The sequence below is a fragment of the Esox lucius genome, chromosome 19, assembly GCF_011004845.1.
Source record: "Esox lucius isolate fEsoLuc1 chromosome 19, fEsoLuc1.pri, whole genome shotgun sequence".
NCBI lineage: Eukaryota > Metazoa > Chordata > Actinopteri > Esociformes > Esocidae > Esox > Esox lucius.
In genome coordinates this window covers 44,999,353-45,015,202 of record NC_047587.1, presented here as the reverse complement: position 1 = coordinate 45,015,202, position 15,850 = coordinate 44,999,353, and the positions used below count along the sequence as shown (strand labels likewise).

Here is a 15,850-nt window from a genome sequence, read left to right as displayed (position 1 = left end):
TGAGCTGTGCTACAAGCTGGCCAAGGACCAGAAGGATGAAAGCCGACTTACGGTAATAGGGCCTCAATAGGCTCTTTAGGGGAGGGTCAGGGAGTGAATCCCAAATGGCATACTGTTTCCTTTCTAGTCTTAGTACTCTGGTCAAAAGTGGTGCACAATATAGGGATTGAGGTACCAATTGGGACCTGAGAGAGAAATATTCTCCCGAGGCCCTGTGAGAGCTGGTCTTATGGGTCAAACCTAGACCATTACTGTAACTGTCCAGCCTTGACCACAAAATGCCACTGTCCAAGTAAGTTCCAGTCCTTCATACGTCCTGACCCCACTGAGCCAGCCAGACCATCCCCAAGGAGAATGTCAATATTGATCCTGTTGGCCATTGTCTTCTGTCTGGAACCCCCCCCCCCCCCCCCGTCCCCCGCGTAGCCATAAAACAATTTGATTTAGAACAAAAACAAGTCCCTGCAAAAATCTTGTTCTCTCTCCCTGGCTATCCAGAGAAGCAGCTGGAGAGAACAAGAAAGGGAGACCAAATTCCTGTCTGCTCTCCTCACCGCCTGAAAGGACCCCACATGAAAGTTGGGAAATCTAGTGCTGGTGTTTGCCAAGCAACAATCTCTTGACCCCTGTCTCGCTCCCCCCATACCCAATAAAATGCACAATGTGTTTCCCCTAGCAGTGAAGCAGTCGTCTCTGCAGCTGGCACTAATTTCCTTCTTGGTTCACATAATGTTCTCTCTGCTTTGCAGAGGATACTGGGAGACAGCAGGGTAAAGGCTGTGGTGTGTGGAGGGGGGTAAGAGGAATGGGCAGGGGGACCACTGTCCCTCTCTTTGGGGGTTTAGGAGTGATGTTATTTCACTACACTCAGCATCCCTCCAACTCATGCCCGCCTGCCCTCTCAATCATGTCCCTCCCACACACATACACACTCTTGTAGGGTGTAGAAGTTCTGATGCTGGGATAACAGTGTTATGCATGAAATAAAGATGACGGATTAGAGAGAGACAAATGAAAAAGTGTGGTAGAATACAGGGAGGAAGGAGGATACTGTGAGATATGCCAGTCAGTGACAGCTGCAGAGAAAGTGCTGAGCCGGCTTTTGGGCCTGAGGGCTATTCCCCTCGTTGCACTCTGCAGTTTTTCTTACAATCTTTCTCTCTAAGAATAATTTTTTCTTGTTTCAATTGCTTTCTTTTCTTCTCCCTCTTCTCTCTGTCTTCCCATTGACCTTTCTTCCACACCTTTTTTTTATCATTGCTTTTTATTATCCGTTTCCTACTAGCCTAAGCTGATAACAGCACATTCACAGTTTACCAATCTCGGCTGTAAATGGCCGTCAGGTATTTAATGGTGTTCCAGTTGTTGTTTTTTTTGTTCTCAAATATACACCGATCAGCCATAACATTATGACCACTGACAGGTGAGGTGAATAACACTGATAATCTCGTTATCATGGCACCTACCAGTGGGTGGGATATATTAGGCAGCAAGTTAACTTTCTGTCCTCTATGTTGATGTGTTTGAAGCAGGAAAAATGGGCAAGCATAAGGATCTGAGCCACTTTGACAAGGGCCAAATTGCGAGGGCTAGATTACTGGGTCAAAGCAACTCCAAAACTGCAGCCCTTGTGGGGCGTTCTCAGTCTGCAGTAGTCAGTACCTGTCAAAAGTGGTCCATGGAAGGAAAAGCAGTGAACCAGTGACAGGGTCATGGGCGGCCAATGCTCACTGATGCATGTGGGGAGTGAAGGCTGGCCTGTGTTGTCCGATCCAACAGAAGAGCTACTTTAGCTCAAATTGTTGAAAAAGTTAATGCTGGTACTGAAAGGAAGGTATCAGAACACAGTGCATCGAAGTTTGTTGCGTATGGGGCTGCGTAGCCACAGACCATTCAGGATGCCCATGCTTCAGAACTTGACCACGGAGCAATGGAAGGAGGCCAGGTCTGATGAATCTCGTTTTCTTTTACATCACATGGATGGCTGAGTGCGTGTGTGTCACTTAGCTGGAGAACAACATGGCACCAGGATGCACTATGGGAAGAAGGCAAGCCGATGGAGGCAGTGTGATGCTTTCGCCAATGTTCTGCTGGGAAACCTTGGGTCCTGCCCTTCATGTGGATGTTACTTTGACACACCACCTACCTGAGCATTGTTGCAGACCATGTACACCCTTTCATGGCAATTATTCCCTGATGGCATTGGCCTCTTACAGCAGGATCATGCGCCCTGCCACAAAGCAAAAATGGTTCAGGAATGGTTTGAGGAACACAACAACGAGTTCAAGTTGTTGACTTGGCCTCCAAATTCCCCAGATCTCGAGAAGAATTAAAGGTGAAGCTATCAGGAACCCATTATCCTCCAGTGCCGCCATATTTCAGAACTGCAACCTACTTGGATTGTTCGGAAGTACAAGGTGTCAAGTGACCAGAGACATGGCCAAATTAAGAAGGCTGAAAGTAGACCACCATTGAATAAGATTCACACATTGAAGCTTATAGATTTTGCAAAGAAATATAGATTTTTAAAAGATTTTATGGACAGATGAAATGAGTGACTCTTGATGGACCAGATGGATGGGCCTGTAGCTGGATCACTAATGAACACAGGGCACCATTTCGAGTCAGTCTCCAGCAAGGTGGAGAAGGGGTACTGGTATGGGCTGCTATCATTAAGGATGGGGTAGTTGGACCTTTTTGGGTTGAAGATGGACTGAAACTCAACTCCCATACCTACTGCCAGTTTCTGGAAGATAATTTCTTCAAGCAGTGGTACAGGAAGAAGTCCTCAGCATTCAAGAAGGCCATGTTCTTTATGTAGGACAATGCTCCATCACATGCATCCAAGTATTCCACTGCTTGGCTAGCAAGCAAGGGCCTCAAAGATGCCAGAATAATGACCTGGCCCCCCTCCTTACCTGACTTAAATCCTATATAGAACTTGTGGACGCTTCTCAAACATGAGATTTACTGTCAGGAAAGAGAATACACCTCTTTGAACAGCATTTGGGAGGCTGTGGGTGCTGCTTTAGCAAAAGTTGATTGTGAACAGATCAAGAAACTGACAAACTTCATGGATGGACGGCTCATGGCAGTTATTGAAAAGAAGGGTGGCTATATCGGTCACTGAATATATTTGAAAGGCCAGAAATGTTATTTAATTTTAATTTTGTGTTACTTATTTGTTGCAATTTGCAATTTGAAATAAACAAGTGAGTTGGAGAAATATGCTTTGTAATTCAGTTAGTAATTCTGCATACTTCCCCTGAGAAAGATCAAAACTCACTTTTCCTTTGTTAAACATTCAGGTTTGAGGTAAAATTATATTTTGGATTGACTGAGAGCATTGTGTTTGTCCAACAATGAAATTAATCTTGAGGAATACAATTTGCCTAATAATTGTGCACACAGTGTATGCCCTAATGTTGTCACTTGAGAAGTATCCATGCACAAACCACTAAAACTACCCCAAAATGTATAATGATAAAATGCTGACTCCTATCTAAAACATTTTATTCTCCAGAAATTAGCTCATTAAAATATTGGCCCGTATTGCCTGGCCAAAAATTGTGCTTTTTAGTGAACATTTTAACCTATAGCATGATTGATGCAGCATAAAACAAAAGTTGTTTTCTGTTCACACACTGGATATATAAATCCGTTTTTATTTCTATTTGATTGAGTTTAAAATTAAAGGTAATTTAACAAAATAATTCAGGGAACACTTAAATCACACATTGGGACAAAAGATCAATCTGTACTGTACATTGTGTAATTCATTGAGAACAAAATGACATAACAGTCAGTGGAATCCAAAATCACAAACTGATTGAGGGCTGGATTCAACCCTCACAGCGGAAATCAAAGTAAACAATTGAAACTACAGGCTGTTCCAACTTGCGTGAATTTCAACACCATGTGTCTCAGTGGTGTGTACGGCCCCCACTAGCCTGTATGCTCTCCCGACAACGTCTGGGCATGCTCCTGATGAGATAGCAGATGTTGTCCTGGACATCGAATGCACCGATACATAACATCTCAGAGGTTCTGAATTGGATTCAGGTCTGGGGAAGGTGAGGGCCAGTCAATGGCAGCAATGCCTTCGTCATCCAGGAACTGCCTACACTCTGGCCACATTAGGCCAGAAATTGTCCTGCACCAGAAGGAACCCAGGGCACACTGCACCAGTGTAGGGTCTGACTATAGGTCTGAGGATTTCATCCCGCTAACCAGCAACAATCAGGGTACCGTTGGCTAGCACATGGAGATCTGTGCGACCCTCCAAGGATATGCCTCCCCAGACCATCACTGACCCACTGCCAAACTGGTCATGCTAGATGATGTTGCAGGCAGCATAACATTCACACCTACATGAAGTTGTCCCCTCACCCAACGCAAAACCTCTGCAAAATAAATTAAATTGTTTGTGCTGGTTTGTGCCGTTTAAATTTTTGTTTATGCTGCTATCATTTTAAAGATATTATAGAATATTTTGTAGGTCAAATTCACTCAAAATAGGCTCAAACATTTGTGCTCCATTTGTGCTGATAAAGGTTTGTTTTTACGACTGCTTTCTTACCGATAGTAACCGCTATAGTGGAAAGAGTGGAAAGCCAGTGTGCTATTTTGAGTGAATCTGGTTCATGTTGGGGGGCTGAGTGTCCTCAGAATGACCTATACAATATTATTAAATATTAAAAAAATGACAGCAGCACAAACGAATGAGCCTATTTTGACTCAGTTTGGAGCGTGTTGGGAGGCTGAGTGATGTCATCACCAATGATTAAATGTCTCATATATAAAATACAGAAGCAGTACAAATGAAATGTTAATGACACAAACCAGCACAAACGGAGTAGAAATGATTGAGCCTATTTTGCCAAAGTTTTGCATTGGGTGGGGGGCCAACTTCACGTTGGGGTGAATGTTATGCTTCCTGTAACATCATCTAGCATGACCGGTTTGGCGGTGGGTCAGTGATGGTCACGCAGGTAAAATTCACCATGGCGTCTCTAGACTCTTTTACGTCTGTCACATGCTCAGTGTGAACCTACTCTCATCTGTCACGAGAACGAGGCACCAATGGCAGACATGCCAATTGTGGCAAACTCTGGCAAATGCCAATCAAGCTGCATGGTGCTGAACTGTGACCACAGGTCCCACTAGATGATGTCGGGCTGTCATGCAACCCTCATGGAGTCTGTTTCTGACAGTTTGGTCAGAAACATGCACACCAGTAGCCTGCAGGAGGTCATTTTGTAGGGCTCTGGGAGTGCTCCTTCTGTTTCTCCTCGCACAAAGAACTGAAGGTCTGGCTGCTGGGTTGATGCCCTGTCCAGCTCTCCTTGTGTAACAGCCGTCTCCTGGTATCTCTTCCGTGTTCTTGAGACTGGACCGGGAGACATAGCAACCCTTCTTGCTACAGCACCTATGGATGTGCCATCCTGGAGGAGCTGGACTACCTGTGCAACCTGAATGGTCTGCAGGTACACTGCAAAACATATGTGGCTTATCAAGTGTATGTATTTTATCTTCAGGTTAAAAATCCCTAAAATAAGGAATATTTTTCTTAACAAGCTAGATTATATTGCTTGTTTTTAGAATGTATGCCTTGAATATCGTGTAATTTGTCTTGTTCCATTGGCAGATTATTTCAAGCAAATATCTTCTCAAATTTAGTTAAATTGTCATTTAAGATACTAGCAAAATGCAAAACTAGAGAAGAATCAGTCAGTCAGGATAAGGAGAGAGCAATTGTATGTGGCCATCACCCGCAAAACTCTTCCCTTTTTGGGGGTTTTCTTGTTGTTGCCTTTCCAGTGCACCTGTTGTCACTTTCATTTGTATCAAACAGGTGACATTGTTTCACAATAGCTTATGCTTCCTGTTGTACTTTCGTTAAGATTTAGAAATATTCAAGGAGGCTCTGGGTGTACGCAGACTAACTTATACCATGAAGTTTTATTAACAACTTTCAGATACGTTACATCAGTGCTCACTCTTCAGCGGCAGCATACACACTGAACCTTCTAGAGCATAAACATTGCTAACAAATTCTATAGCCAATAAGAACAAACACTGCAATATTTCTGGAATGTGATTGGTTCTTAGCAGAACGTAAGAATACTACATCCCCCTTCTTTTGAAATAAAACAATGCAAGGAAAATATTGCAAAAACCCCATTACATGAAATAAACATATAGCTTTCAAGAGTCACATGCACAAACTAAATCACATGTATTATTATAGCAAAGTACTGGTATACTGTAGGTGTTCATATATTATTGGATTGTCACATGACAAAACACAAACTGCATTGAACATTTCTTTTTTCTAAGGGCAGCGATCCGCCTACACCCTTGTACAATCACAGATCCAGAATAACGCTGGGTTTAATCTGGCGTCCGTACCTGGATCCGCAAATGACGGATTTGGGCAGATCATCAGTGTGGTCAGGTGTGTGTGTAATGTCACTGTGTGGTGCACTGTTGATTGGTGTTTCCCATAGCTCAGCACCATCATGACCTAAAGAGATGTCAGAACTGCCCTGAGGTTCCTTTGTGTCCAGGAGGTGGCGTCTGTTTCGCCGATATTCCCGTCCATCAGAGGTACGCACATGATATGATCTCTCAGTGTTGGCCTCTCTGACAATAACGGCTGGTTTCCAGTATCCTTGCTCTTGTACTCTAACTGCCTGTCCTTCTTTGAGCTGAGATAAAGGTCTGGCCGATCTGTCATAATAGCTTTTTTGATCCTGTTGTTTATACAACCTCTTTGCTCTGACATCTTTTCTGCTGACGACTTTTGGCAGGAGCTGCTGATTGGTGTTTGGTAGGGTTGACCGCAGACGGCGACTCATCAACAGCTGAGCTGGGGACTTGAAACCATCAACAGGGCTATTGCGATACTCCAGGAGACTGAGGTGTGGATCACTTTTGTCAGCCTTGGCCTTCTCCAGCAACATCTTTGCGCTTTGCACAGATTTCTCTGCTAGTACATTACTTTGCGGGTAATATGGACTTGTGGTGGTGTGCTTAAATCCCCAGGATCTGGCAAACGTCGCAAACTCACCCGAGCTGTACTGGGGGCCGTTGTCTGAGATGACAGCCTCTGGAATGCCATGTCGGGCAAAAGCGGCTTTTAGTTTATCTATCACAGCAGTTGAGGTGGTGCTGCTGAGCTTGTCCAGCTCAAAATATCTGCTGTAGTAGTCTACTGTCACAAGATAATCCTCATTGCTTCAGGTGAACAAATCAGTAGCCAATACCTGCCATGGCCTATCTGGAATTTTGTGACTGATCATAGGCTCTTTGGTGTTGGAAGGCCGAAATGTGATGCAGATTGAGCATTTCTTAACTATGTTCTCTCTTTCCTTCCCCATCCCAGGCCAGAACATGATGTCACGGGCTCTCTGCTTGGTTTTCTCTATGCCTAAGTGACTGGCATGTACGCGTGACAGCATGTCTGAACGAAGACTTGTGGGAACAACAACTTTTTCACCTTTGAAGATGATTCCATGCAGGTAGGAAAGCTCATCACGGTGGTTCCAGAATTCTGACACACTCATGGGACACTTCCTCTTTTCCTCAGGCCATCCTCTTAGTATCACTCCTTTCAGAGTCTGAAACTGTGGATCTTTTCCCGTTTGAGCTCTGATTTCCTCCAATTTTGAGTCACTGACAGGAAGACTGCTGTACACTGTGTGCACTTGAATGTCCATACCTTCACTTAGGCTTGTCCTGGTCAGACAGCGACTTTCTGGACAATGTGTCTGCAATAGGGATATCCTTGCCAGGTCGATGCACAATGGTGAAGTTGTACTTTTGGAGCTGAAGGATCCTCCTCTGTAGCCTTGGGGGAACTGATGCCAGGGCTTTCCGCATTATTGACTCAAGGGGCTTGTGGTCACTTTCAACAATGATTTGACGCCCATAGATGTATTGATGGAAACGCTTGCAACCAAATAGTATGGCAAAAAGTTATTTCTCAATTTGAGCATAATTGATTTCGCATTCAGAAAGTGACTTTGATGCATACGCGATAGGTCTTCCATCCTGCAGCAGCACTGCCCCGAGCCCATACTTAGAAGCATCGACCTGTAACCTGATCTCTTTGAGAGGATCGAAATAGGCCAAAACTGGGCCTGGTCCAGATGTGAGCAGCACTTTTATCTTCTCGAATGCTTTGTCATGTTGGGCATCCCAAATGAACTCACTTGACTCCTTTAGGAGCTGCCTCAGTGGTGCGTTGACATCAGAAAGGCCAGGTGCAAATTTGGAGGGGTAATTGATCATACCTAGCACTGTCTCGAGTTCACCTTTGTCTTTAGGTGGTTCCATGTCTCTCACAGCAGCAACTTTGGCAGGGTCGGGCTTTACTCCCTCAGCAGTGAGGAGATGTCCAAAATAGCTCACCTCTGTAGCACAGATGATACTTTTTTCTGGATTGAGCCTGACTCCTCTCTCTCTGGAGCGCTGCAGCATGCCGTGGAGGTTTTCATCATGTTCAGCTTTGGTTTTTCCATGGATGAGGATATCGTCAACAATGGCCATGACCCCATTCAAACCTTCATAAGTTTCATCAATGTTTTGCTGGAACTCATCTTGGGCTGAAATCAGTCCGAAGGGAAGACGTTGGAAACGGTATCGCCCAAAGGGTGTGTTGAAAGTGGTCAACCTCGAAGATTCCTCGGTAAGCTTAATAGCCCAATAACCTGATCTAGCATCTAGGACACTGAAATATCGGGCACCAGCTAACCTGGACGTTATGTCTTCTAGAGTAGGCAGTGGGTAATGAGGTCGCTTAATGGCCTTGTTAAGGTCCCTTGGGTCCAGACAAACCCTTAGCTGACCTGTGCGTGGTTTTTCAGCCACAACCATAGAGTTAACCCATTCGGTAGGCTCTGTGACTTTAACGATGACGTCCTGTCTTTCCATGCTCTCAAGCTCCATTTTAAGGCGGCTGCGCAGTGAGAGAGGAACGCGTCTGGGTGGGTGGACTACTGGGGTTGCATGTGGATCTAAGTGTATGGTACACTCACCAGGAAATAGTCCAATTCCTTTGAAAACATCTGCAAACCTGTTCAATATTGGCACATCCATCTTTGTTTCCGTAACTGATAGTACTAATTTGATGAGGCCAAAATCGATGCATCCTTTTAGACCTATGACATGAGGTGCACTTGTGTCGACTTCATAAAATGTCATGACCATCTCAATGTCTTTGTGCTTGCATTTCAGGTCACATTTGCCTTTTACCGCCAGGCGTTCACCACCATAGCCAAACAATGGGCGAGATGTCGGCTGCAGATTGTTCAGCTTGTCATACTCGTACAGGGGAATGACGTTGGCAGATGATCCAGTGTCTCGCTTAAACTTAACTTCAAGTTGTCTTGGACCCATTTTAATATACACAAAAGCTTGCTCTGTGTCTGAACTCTGTCTGCCCTGTGTCACTGAATCAATAAACAGCTCTTCATCATACTCATCAACTTGGTCTGAGTTTTCTTCGCTTATTACATGGACAGTTTTCTCACAGCTTGAGCGACAGACTTTTGCAAAGTGGTTTAATTTACCACATATTTTGCACACTTTTCCTTTTGCAGGACACTGAGATCGATCAGTGTGAGGTTTGTTTCCACAGTATCCGCATCCTTTGTGGTGTACTGGGGTAGCATTTCTATGTTGCAAATTTTCGCTGTATTTCTTTGTGTATTTAGCGTTGCGTTGCTTTGGAACGGCACCCTTTGATGTATTGCGGAAGATTGCGTGCACTGAATGATCACGTGAAGCACTCATGCTGTTTAAAATCGTTTTTAGCTGTGCTTGTGCCAACTCATGAGATCTAGCGACATCTATCGCTTTTTCGAGCGTTAACGCGGAGCCGACATTCAAAAGCTTCTCTCTCACTTTCGGTGAATGTATTCCGAACACGATGCGATCGCGGACCATCTCGTCACTGTTTGCATAATTACAGTCCTTCACAAGCAGACGCAGGTCTGTCACAAACTGCTCAAAGGGCTCGCGGTCTCCCTGCATTTTTTCATGGAAATTATAACGTGCAAATATCACGTTCGCTTTAGGTTCAACGTATACCGTGAAACGGTCGTAATATGACTTTATGATCTTTTCTTTGTCTTCGGACAGTGACCAAGTATTAAAAATATCACGGCCCTTTTCTCCGACCCATAGGAGAAGATAACTACATCTCTCTTCCTCACCCTTTCTCTTCAGGGGTCCGCTGAACATCAGCTCCGCGTACTGTTGAAACTTGCGCCATGCTTCTGGCAGGTTAGTTGCATCCCAGTTCATCGTGGGCATTGGAACTCCAGCGATATCCATCCTTGTTTGTCTGATCCGTTCACTCTGACACCATGTTGTACTTTCGTTAAGATGTAGAAATATTCAAGGAGGCTCTGGGTGTACGCAGAGTAACTTATACCATGAGGTTTTATTAACAACTTTCAGATACGTTACATCAGTGCTCACTCTTCAGCGGCAGCATACACACTGAACCTTCTAGAGCATAAACATTGCTAACAAATGCTATAGCCAATAAGAACAAACAATGCAATATTTCTGGAATGTGATTGGTTCTTAGCAGAACGTAAGAATACTACACTTCCTAACTGGACAGGTTGATATACTGTGATGATTGTGTTCCCTTAATTATTTTGAGCCGTGTACTATACATTATAATGTGATTAAGTTGAGGTAAAACTTTTGGTGAAAAAATACAGATATTCTTTGCGTTTTCTAATTAATTTTAAATCACTATTTTTCAAGGTAATTCAGCATCATATTCTTTGGTTGAAACAATGAATAAACATTGATTTAATACATTTTTATCAAGCAACACACTAATGAGCCAAAACAATCATGACCTCCTCGTGCCTCCAAAACTGTGCCAATCCCATTAAGGTGTGCTGTGGTATCTGGCACCAAGACATTAGTAGCTGATCCTTCACGTCCTGTAAGTTGCAAGCTGGAGCCGCCATGGATCAGACTTGTTGATCCAGCACATCCCACGTTTGCTCAATCGGATTGAGATCTATGGAGTTTGGTGGCCAGGGCAACACCTAGAATTCTTGATGAGGTTCGTCAAACCAATCAATGTGTGCAGTGTGACATGGCAAATTACCCTGCTGAGAGGGGTGTACTTGGTCTGCAATGCTTAGGTAGGTGGCATGTGTCAAATTGACGTCCACATGAATGCCTGGATCCAGGGTTTCCCAGCCGAACATTGCCCAGAACATCACACTCCCTCCACCGGCTGGTCATCTTCCCAAAGCGCAACATCTTGGGAATGCCCTCAAGAGGCCTGTGTAAACAGCTCACACATACACTCACCTAAAGGATTATTAGGAACACCATACTAATACTGTGTTTGACCCCCTTTTGCCTTCAGAACTGCCTTAATTCTACGAGGCATTGATTCAACAAGGTGCTGAAAGCATTCTTTAGAAATGTTGGCCCATATTGATAGGATAGCATCTTGCAGTTGATGGAGATTTGTGGGATGCACATCTAGGGCACGAAGCTCCCGTTCCACCACATCCCAAAGATGCTCTATTTGGTTGAGATCTGGTGACTGTGGGGGCCATTTCAGTACAGTGAACTCATTGTCATGTTCAAGAAACCAATTTGAAATGATTCGAGCTTTGTGACATGGTGCATTATCCTGCTGGAAGTAGCCATCAGAGGATGGGTACATGGTGGTCATAAAGGGATGGACATGGTCAGAAACAATGCTCAGGTAGGCCGTGGCATTTAAACGATGCCCAATTGGCACTAAGGGGCCTAAAGTGTGCCAAGAAAACATCTCCCACACCATTTCACCACCACCACCAGCCTGCACAGTGCTAACAAGGCATGATGGATCAATGTTCGCATTCTGTTTACACCAAATTCTGACTCTACCATCTGAATGTCCCAACAGAAATTGATACTCATCAGACCAGGAGACATTCTTCCAGTCTTCAACTGTCCAATTTTGGTGAGCTTGTGCAAATTGTAGCCTCTTTTTCCTATTTGTAGTGGAGATGAGTGGTACCCGGTGGGGTCTTCTGCTGTTGTAGCCCATCCGCCTCAAGGTTGTGCGTGTTGTGGCTTCACAAATGCTTTGCTGCATACCTCGGTTGTAACGAGTGGTTATTTCAGTCAAGGTTGCTCTTCTATCAGCTTGAATCAGTCGGCCCATTCTCCTCTAGCATCAACAAGGCATTTTTCGCCCACAGGACTGCCGCATACTGGATGTTTTTCCCTTTTCACACCATTCTTTGTAAACCCTAGAAATGGTTGTGCATGAAAATCCTAGTAACTGAGCAGATTGTGAAATACTCAGAACGGCCCGTCTGGCACCAACAACCATGTCACGCTCAAAATTGCTTAAATCACCTTTCTTTCCCATTCTGACATTCAGTTTGGAGTTCAGGAGATTGTCTTGACCAGGACCAAACCCCTGAATGCATTGAAGCAACTGCTATGTGATTGGTTGATTAGATAATTGCATTAATGAGACATTGAACAGGTGTTCCTAATAATCTTTTAGGTGAGTGTAGTATGTGGAGTCCTTCAGGTGGATTCTCCAATCATCTCGCTGTCGATGGTTCATCTAAAAATGTAGTGTGAAGCCAAATGTTGTGACCCTGGCATCGTTCTGCCATGTGAGTGGTCAGGAAAATTTTAAACAGAGTCGACCCATGTGGTTGTAGGAATCCTTTTTGAACATGTTGCTGGTACTCACACTCTCAGTTGTCTGTATCCAGTCAGTAACATGATGTATCATCTGAAAAGGGGTTGTGATTTCACAATCTGTTGAACGTATAACTGCAAAACAACGTTTAGGGTGGTTCAACAGTCCATCTGACTTTCATCCACTGGGTATTGTTCTGTCAACTCCCAACAATGAAGACAATAGAACTTCTGGCTTTCCGGAAGTTCCATCATTAGAGTGAAGCTTACACCCCATTAAGACAAGTTTCCATTATAGTCTATGTCAAATTTCCTTTTCCAACCAGAACTGGCTTGGTTGATGTTTTATTCCATTTGCTATATTAATGCCCGATAGCAAATGGATTGAGATTCCGTTGTCTGATCAGACTTGACTTTGCTTAACCAAATCATAAATGGTTGTATGCTATCTATGCTATTCAATCACTAAAATGTTAGACCTTACATCAAACAAAACAAATTCCAAATAAACAAATTAAAAATAATGGAAGATGTGAAACATAGCAGATGCCAATGCTCCACATAACTATGCAAAAAGAAAGATTTTTCAGGTAACTCCTCGTAAGTAACAATGTGATTTGCTTTGAGCCCTAAGCTCAACTCTTTCCAATCATAATCAACAATTATATCATACATCCCCCCTGCCTTCACTTCATTATGTCAATGGAAACTGACACCATGAGTGAAAGCAGAACAATGACAAATATGGCCACAGGAGGCGCCATCCTGAACCCACACTGGCCATCATTACAGGACGGACTTGAAAAATAGAGACAGCTTGTCTTTATTAACCTTCAACATTTAAGGGACTTGCCCCCCTTCCTGGAGCCCTTGGCTTTACCTACTTATGGTGAGCCATAAATAAAGGCCAAATGGATTGTTTAAAATGTATATGAAATGTAAGTTTCCACATACACATTGCCCTCAAACTGTCTGTAGCAAGAAAACAGGACTCATCGGATCAGATGACCTTCTTCCACTGCTCCAGTTCCAAATGTTTGTGTGCCAATTGTAGGCGCTTTTGACTGTGTTGTGACACAATACTCTCGTAACATCATTTTCTGTGACTTGTGCCACTGTAGACTTTTTGTCCGTTCGTACCAGACGGGATAGCCTTCGTTGCGCTCGCACATTGAATATTCTTGGATGCCCCACACCTTATCGCCAGTGTATGTTTTGTCCCTCCTTGGACCACTGTTAGTAGGTACTCACCACTGCTGACTGTGAGCACCCCAACAGGCTTGTCTTTTCAGAGATGCTCTGACCCAGTCATCTAGCCATAACAATTTGACCCTTTTGAAAGTTGTGCCAAATTTCTCCTGCATCCAACACGTTGACTATGAGAATAGATTGTTCGCATACCATCTAACCTACTCAGACCTTGATATCATCGCTGTCGGGCAGAAACCTTGTATTTACAAAATCGCAACTTCTCAAGAAATGAAAAAAACAATTATTGAACACAACACATTCAAAGTTGGTATTCTGTCTTTATACATGGTCAGATACTTGCATGTGTCATTATGTTATTAATATTTTACCAAAATCAAGTTCAAATGGAGTTACAAGGTTTTTGAATAGCAAATCAGGAGATACGTGTTTTGTCGATCATTGATTAGAACGGCTGCATCCAAGGCAGTAAGTGCATTGCATTACGTTATCATCAACTTACAGATTACAAAGCTTATTGTAGCTTTGTGTGCTCTCAGTTTTCCTGTGGTTGAATACATTTGACCCAAAATCTCTTGTTATAAAAGATTAAGTGATATTAACATGCTATTGAAGACAGTATTGTCTATGACTAGAAAGCAAATGCTAGACTAAACAAGAGAAACCAGCAACCGGGACTGTCAAAAGTCCAAAATAAGTAAATTGGAGCTGCAGACGAAGGCAAGAAATGCAGTTTTACACAAACAACGCCTTTGTAGGTTACTATTTTAGTTTGAGAGATTCGGGTGCTTGAATAGGGCCGAGTAAGCTACCCAACGTTGATTACATTCAAAATCTTAAAATTTAGCAAATGTACACATATTTCTCTTAAAGGTGGAATTACATCGGGGTTGGGGTGGTTGTCACACTTTTCACTCTTACCAATATTTTTTCAGAACCAGTAAATTACAGAATACTAATTTCAGTATTTGTCCAAAGTTTAAGGTCTTGGAATGAATATCACTTTCATACACTCTTGAGAAAGTGTGACAACCAATCCCATCACAGGGTTGGTGGTCACAGGGGGTGGGGTTGGTTGTCACTGTATATTCCAAATAATTTTAAATGTTCTTAACTAATGTTGCACGGTATACCGGTACTGGTACCATACCGAGGTACTGGCTTTTTAGGAATGATACTATACCGGCATTAGGAAAAACTTTTATGCGCCGAAACAGGCAGTTGAACCTCAGCGGTAAAAGCTGGACTGTGTCTTTAAGAAAAGCGGACCTGCGTGTGACGTCACGTCCATGCTCTGCTATGTGCGGCCGAGCCGGAGCTAAGGGGCAAAAGGAGGATAGTAGTGGTTTAGCGATGGCTGCAGGTGGAGTATTTGCAGCTGCAAAACCTGTTGATAAACAAGGAGCTCGGAGTGAGATATGGCGCTACTTTGGTTTCCTAGCCAATGAAAAAGGCGACCCCCAAAACTTGCAAGCAGTGCTTCAAATCATGTTCAGCGAAGGGAAGCAAGACTAGAAACATCGCTATAGTGTTGCCTAATGACGTCATCGTCTAATTTGCATAATTTCACATTAGCATAAATGGATTATTATTATTTATTTTTTACATTCAAAACTCTCGTTGGGGAAAATAATATACATGCGTATTTACAAGTGTTGTCCATGTACAATAAATAATCACCTGAGCAAAAAAAATATAAACAAATCAAAAAAGGGAGCGCTATTTAAGTCAAAATCAAAAGGCTAGAAAAAATATAAACATTTAGAGCGACACACAAGGGGAGAGATCATCATGGTCGTGGATTAAGAGAACTGCACATGATGGACGCTGCCTGTAGGAGAGGAATAAAGTCATAGAAGAGACAAAAAGTATATTTATCAATCATGAGCTAGCCAGCTAGAGGTTTGTCACAGAGAGGCACACACAGTGGACGAGCCAAGGTGATGTG

General features: G+C 43.4%; 1 long non-coding RNA gene across 1 annotated transcript; it reads left to right on the top strand.

Moving 5' to 3' along the window:
- The first annotated feature begins 4,937 nt into the window (after positions 1-4,937).
- Positions 4,938-9,487, top strand: LOC117593334. The gene is made up of 5 exons (XR_004574780.1): positions 4,938-6,609; positions 6,813-6,923; positions 7,048-7,245; positions 7,388-7,523; positions 9,241-9,487. It is a non-coding gene; the product is annotated as an uncharacterized LOC117593334 (long non-coding RNA).
- Positions 9,488-15,850: the final 6,363 nt, after the last annotated feature.